The sequence below is a fragment of the Lissotriton helveticus genome, chromosome 12 (genome assembly GCF_964261635.1).
Source record: "Lissotriton helveticus chromosome 12, aLisHel1.1, whole genome shotgun sequence".
Classification (NCBI taxonomy): domain Eukaryota; kingdom Metazoa; phylum Chordata; class Amphibia; order Caudata; family Salamandridae; genus Lissotriton; species Lissotriton helveticus.
In genome coordinates this window covers 674,313,186-674,319,185 of record NC_136073.1, presented here as the reverse complement: position 1 = coordinate 674,319,185, position 6,000 = coordinate 674,313,186, and the positions used below count along the sequence as shown (strand labels likewise).

General features: G+C 43.8%; 1 protein-coding gene across 2 annotated transcripts in view; it reads left to right on the top strand.

Annotated features, from left to right (window-relative positions):
• The first annotated feature begins 1,784 nt into the window (after window positions 1–1,784).
• The window catches only part of NUTF2 (nuclear transport factor 2), a 206,753-nt gene continuing 202,537 nt past the window's right edge, over window positions 1,785–6,000 (top strand). For both annotated transcript variants that reach the window (XM_078668478.1, XM_078668477.1), the window contains exon 1: window positions 1,785–1,901. The gene's annotated coding sequence lies outside the window, so the exon portion shown is untranslated. The remainder of the gene's footprint in view (window positions 1,902–6,000) is intronic.

Sequence of the window (6,000 nt, the reverse complement as noted above, 5' to 3'; positions counted from 1 at the left end):
AAGACCTACACGCTGGAACGCAAAGCGGTCTAGTGCATTGTCAGAGGGTTTTTATAGTCCTCCATCTATGTTTGTACTCGCGAACTCCGACAATCCTGACACTAAGATCACAGCAATGAGACATGGAGTGAGCATCTCTAGAAACATGTCTTTCTTTAAAACTTATTGGAATCCTGGTGGTGGCCAAATGGAGGATGGTATGAATCCAGATAATGGAACTCTGATTTCTGACAAGGAGTCTACGGATGGTGTGGACTTGGGTGGTGGTGGATCTTCGCTTGATCAGTCGCTGGACGGGGTGGACTTCCTTGTGGAGGTCTTGTGGTGTCAGAACAGTGTGGTGTCTCTTCCTCTGCAAGGATGCCTCGTGTGGCACCTGAGTGTGATTTGCTGCCCTGGCCTGATGAATCCCAGGGGCCTGAGTCAGGTCCACAGCGAGGGGGTGTCGAGAGGTACCAGCTTCGTCCATGCCCTGCCGGGTCTTCGAGATTGAAGAACTATGTAACATATTGTTTTGGCTTAATGGCCCGGACATTGTGTTCTATTTGACTTGTGTGTGTTTTACACATTATGGTGGGATTTTGTTTTTGTTTTGTTTGTTTGTTTTATTTATTTGTGTCTTTTTGTGTTGTTTTATTTGTAGGTTGTGGAGGAGTGTGATGTGGTCACTGGTGGCGAGGGCCATGGCCGTAGCCCTGAGGTGTGGTAGTGGACCTCCCCCGTGTTTTATACACAGGTGGTCACTCACGTGATGATTGGGGGGTGGGGGGGGGTGGAGCTGTCAGTAGAATAAAAGATGCCTGGTGTAACCAGGAACTTGGAACAGAGTACTTCCTGTGTCCAGGTGATTACCTACTTGGCGGTTTACTTTTCATAAACATAACAGTCTTGAGGTGCTTGTATATCCAATTGTTTTTGGCCTTGTACTAAACTAACTGAACTAAGAACCTGGAGTCAGTGTTTCTTTGGGAGTCATGGTTAATTGGGACTGGGAAATCAAATTGGACAAGATATTTCTCCCCTCTACACTTTTAATCAGGAACCGACGGTCTGTTGCCCAGGGGTACCTGAGTAAATCTAAAGTGTGGAACCTGGCCCCATCACACTAAATCTACCCGTGCCTACTAAAAATGAATGCGTCCTTGTGTAATGTAACTGGTGCTCATGTAAAGTGTATCAACACCTTTGGGTCGAGTTCACGCTATATAAAACTGCAACAACAACAAAAAAGATACACCCTGACAGTTCATAGTATTAGGTAAGAATTTATTATTAAACTCGGCTGTGCCAAGATGTGTTTGACAAAGCCTCCAGCCAATAGCTAAAAATGTCTGGTCAAAGAAAGTCAGTGGTTGAAATTGGCAGGTCCAAAGCCCACTCCTTCTAGATTGTTAGCAATGGGTCTTGTGACTGCAAGGTGTCAAAATCCAGACCTAAAAAAAACCTCTCATTCATTGTTTTCATCAATTTAAAACTACTAGACACCAAAGTGACAGAAACACATACCCTAACGCACGTCTTAAACAACAGATCTTACATTTAGAGGCACAAAAAACAAAAAAACTAACAACATGCGTAACTTTTGCAGCCCATTGCGAGTAAAAGGCTGTGAATTACAGAGCTCCCATTCTAGCAGCATGGCGTCCAAAGTCCACTAACATTCACTCCGTTCATCTGCATCAACGTCGGCACTCTAGTTCTATTTTATTAATCTACGGCCCGGGCACGCCTACGGTGAACTACAACTCCCAGTAGGCTTTTGGGCTTTGTCTCTACGGATTGGCTGAGTGCAGACCGTAGGTACGGCAAGCAGAAGAGTGAGGTGGGAGGGGCGGTAGCAGCGCGCGCTCTGCCGCCGCCATACTGGAGAACTGGTCTGGGAGTGTGTGCGAGGCTCTTTGGTGAGTGTCTGCACCCGGGGGAGACTTGCACGGCCGTCCAGCGCCTTTCGGGGGGCGCAATGGGACAGAGGGGGAGAGCACAGAGCGTATGGCATGAAGAGAGTTGCATGTGGACCAACAGGGCCTCAGGACGAGCTTAGTGCTTTTCAGAGACAGCCACATGCCTGGCCCTTCAATCTCATCCATGTTCCCGGGCACATCCAGGCGTGGAGGGGAGGGTGGTGACCGAGGCACTGGATGTTACAAAGAGTTCAGGGGTGCATAGGACCAGCGGGAGTCGCGATATGTAGAAGTGCAAAGAAGCAAGGCTGGGGAGTGATTGTTGGGTGGAGTTTACGAGGAAGGGTTTCGAGAATAAATAACTTTGGGGTGTGGAGAGTATGGTGGAATGAAAATTTGAGAATCCGTAAGGGCGGGGGCAATGGGGTGGAGCCTGAATTACGTGTCGGTGGTTATGGAACTGTTTTGGGGTTTTGAATCTGGAATAACTGGGAGACAGGGATCCCATTTCATTAGTGTTGCGTTCCCTCCATGTTAATGCAGAAGTTTCGGTTTCAGCCCCTGACTTGGCTGCTTTCTTCTGTCTTGCTCAAGAGAAGATCCTACCTTGAACTTGGCCGTTCCCTGCTGCAATACGTTACTCAGCTTCTAGTGTTTTTGTTGCCAACCTCCCAGCAGCGTTGTTTTCTCATTTCCCTCCTCCTTGTCGCTGTCATTTACCTTACACGGTAAATAGACATGGTAAGTTCTTTCTCCTGCCCGAAAATAAACTTGGTATCTGTACATAGATAATTGTTCAACCATTGCTGTACCTATGTACAGATTGTTCAAGAAAAATACCCACTTTATTTGGGGGCAGAAGAAAGTACTTGATTTTTCGTCAATTAAGTACAAACTTATGAAAGCTCCCTTATTGAGTCATTTTGTTCCTGGAAATAAACTGCATCACTGTTGATGCCAGTGGTGTGGTGTTGGGTACAATTTTGACACAGCGAAGGGATAGCAGTAATCATACCATTGTTTTTGCTTCCTGTACTTTAAATGTACATGAGCACCAATATTAGGTAATTGAGGAGATGCTCGCTTGTACTTGGACTGTTGAGATGTTTAAAGTGCCAAGTTGGGGTACAAAATTATTTCTATGTTTGGATCTAAACTCCTGGTTTCCATTTTGAGTGGCAATAATGTTTATTATACTAAAGCAATCACCTGACTGGTGCTCCTTAGCTTCAAGCTTTTGGAGCACCTCGTTGAAATTGAACATATAGCAGATGGGAGAAATAAAAAAGGCAGATTGTCTCTCTCGGTTACCTGTATTGGATGATGACCCCGATATGGAGAGCGAAGTAGGTAATGAATGTTTGGGTGCTAGTGTGTGTTTGTCTGAGAGCAATCAAGTTAGTGAGGCAGATTGGAGATATGAAGTTGCCAAGGATACTGAGCTGGCTAAAGTTATGGAATTTGTTGTTAAAGCGTGGCCTCGTGGGAATTCTCTAATGACCATTGTCGAACCCTACAGCAAAATTCAAATTAACTTTCTACACAGGATGGTTTCATTTTGGGGGTGACATAATGGGTGCAGTTAGAAAAAGGTTGCCTAAAATGAGCCACAAAGGTAATCTAGGTATGATTTCCAAGAAAAAGAGCTTGAAAGAAAAATATTGGTGGCAGGCCATAGACAGATGTGGAAATTTGAATTGAAAGGTGTGTTGTCTGTTGCACTGACTAGGGCTTGTTGTGCAGGAAACCAACTCTGGGACAAGCAGAGTGTCCTGAAGGGGTTTGGAAACCATTAAGAGTAGACTTTCCACATCCTTTTCACATTTTACCGCTTGAGCAGAAATATTTGATTGCATTAGCAGGTTGTTTCAAAATGGTTCGAGGTAAGGTTTGTGAGAGAACCCAACAGTAAAGCTGTAATACAATTCTTACAGATGTTTTTTTTAGAGAAGGGTTTCTTTCTGAACTTTTGTCGGATAATTGGCTACACTTCCTATCTACTGAAATGAGAATTTCTTGAAGATGCTGGCATTGAACATAAGTGGTGTAGTTATATCATCCTTAGAATAATGGTTATGTTAAAAAGATAAATCAGGTTGGTGACTGAGTCAATCAGAGGTAGTGTCACATCTGGTCTTTTTCTGTAGGATTTGTTGCAAGCTACGTTGTGGGTAAAGCGCATAACTCCCCAGTAGTGTCTTTGGGGTCACACCGTTTGTGACTTTGAAGGATCGCAAGGCCTATGATAAGTTGTTTCCCAGATGTTTATTTAAATTATATGGGTTGAACGTTGTGTTGGATCGTGACCATGGGAGGATACTCACTGAAGTTCCTTATTACATTTTGATGAGTCGGGTGAGGAGTACGCAGAAATGACAAGATTCATGGTTCTAAGAGCAAAAACTGGGTGGTGAGTGAATCTGTTCATATAAAGTTTCCTAGCAACATGGTAAAGAAGGAAAATCTGAAGAATGGATCTGTGCAAGTGATTGATAAGATAAGCGCCAATGGGTGTGCTGTCAAATGAACTTTTGTCAATGGTGGAATTGTGAACTTGTAGCTAAGGTGGTACAGTGCAGAGGAACGCACGAGTCGAAGAGGGCTCCGGGGACGGTGTCAGTGTACCATTTTCAAGTGTGACGAGTGAGAATAGCGCAGAAACGTGTGGTGAGAGTATGAACAGGCATTTGAGGCGTTAGAGGTGATTATCTGTCAAATTTAGAGATTGTTGTGTACAGGAAGTTATTTATACTGTTTTGTTCATTTCTTTATTGTTATCTTTAGGCTTGGTTTAGGGTTTATTATTTTGGTTCTAATTGAATTTCGTGTTCCATTCAGGTTGTGTTGTTTTTTTAGTTTTGAGTTGTTTTTATGGAAAAAGGGAGGTAGGTTAAATCTCGTGCTGCTGGTGGCATTGGAATTCTTGATGTGCTTAAAATCAAGAGTTCTAAAGCTGCGTGTGGAGATAGTTAGTCCGGACCCATCTGGGCGAGCTGCTTGGTTGCTATTGCCCCTGTATGGAAGTTTCTTCATCTAGAAAAAACAATCTTACTTGTTTAGCAGAACTAACTCTATGGATGTTACATTTTTCCTTTCCATGCGAGTACCCTTCCTACCTTTTCACCTCCTTGTGGTGCCCTTTTGTCACGCTGACAGACATCCCCTTTTCAGGTACAGCCCTCCTCATATTGTCTAGTACAACCTTGCAGTTGTTCCAGTGCTCACACTTTTATCCTATCCTTTTCCTCCTTTAATTATAGATGTCCCTACATCATTAGGTCCTGAAGAGACCCCTTGCTGCTCTAGGGGGTGAAACACAGTCAACAAGAATTCTAAGCGAACCAATCAACAGCCCCTATTATTGTATAAGGAGGCTGCGTCTATTGTTTTATCATTTTTGATGGTCGACTTTACTTCTACTTGGAAAACATGTGTTTGTCACAAAATGCAGAATGTCACTATTTCTCTAGGTTCCATTTTCACTGGGGACACTTTGCACTATATACATATTTTTTTGTAGAATTTCATTGATAGAGATATATATATATATATATATATATATATATATATATATCTCTATCTATCTATCTGCTTCAGGGCCCCGCCCGCCCCGACGTTAAGGCTGCTTAAGGGCCCCTGAGCAGTGGGAGTCTTTCTTACCTGCTCCTGAGTTCCCCGCTCTGCTGGTCGTCACCGCTTCTCCCCGCTTGTCCGCCACTCTTCTCCGCTCCTCCCCGTGCTCGCGTCCCGCGCTCTTCCTCCTGCTCCTGTACGCCGCTCCTCCCCGCGCTCGTAATGTCATCTCGCACGTCGCGGCCGGCGCTTCTTCCTAGGGACTACATTTTTATATATTACATTTTTTAAAGAACGTTTTTTTTTTTTTAACATAGCCTATGTCCATCTGCTTGCCCTGACGTTTTCAAAGATGTTTTGGGTGTTTGTATTGGTGGTGTAGTTTTCGAGTTTACCTGGCTCAAAGGACACACTTCTCTCTTTGTAATAGTAGTATAGAATATATATATAGATATATAACTACTGCTATTACATATCTTTGAGTAGTATATGGTTTCTTCTCCTTTGGAATCGACCTAACCATTTT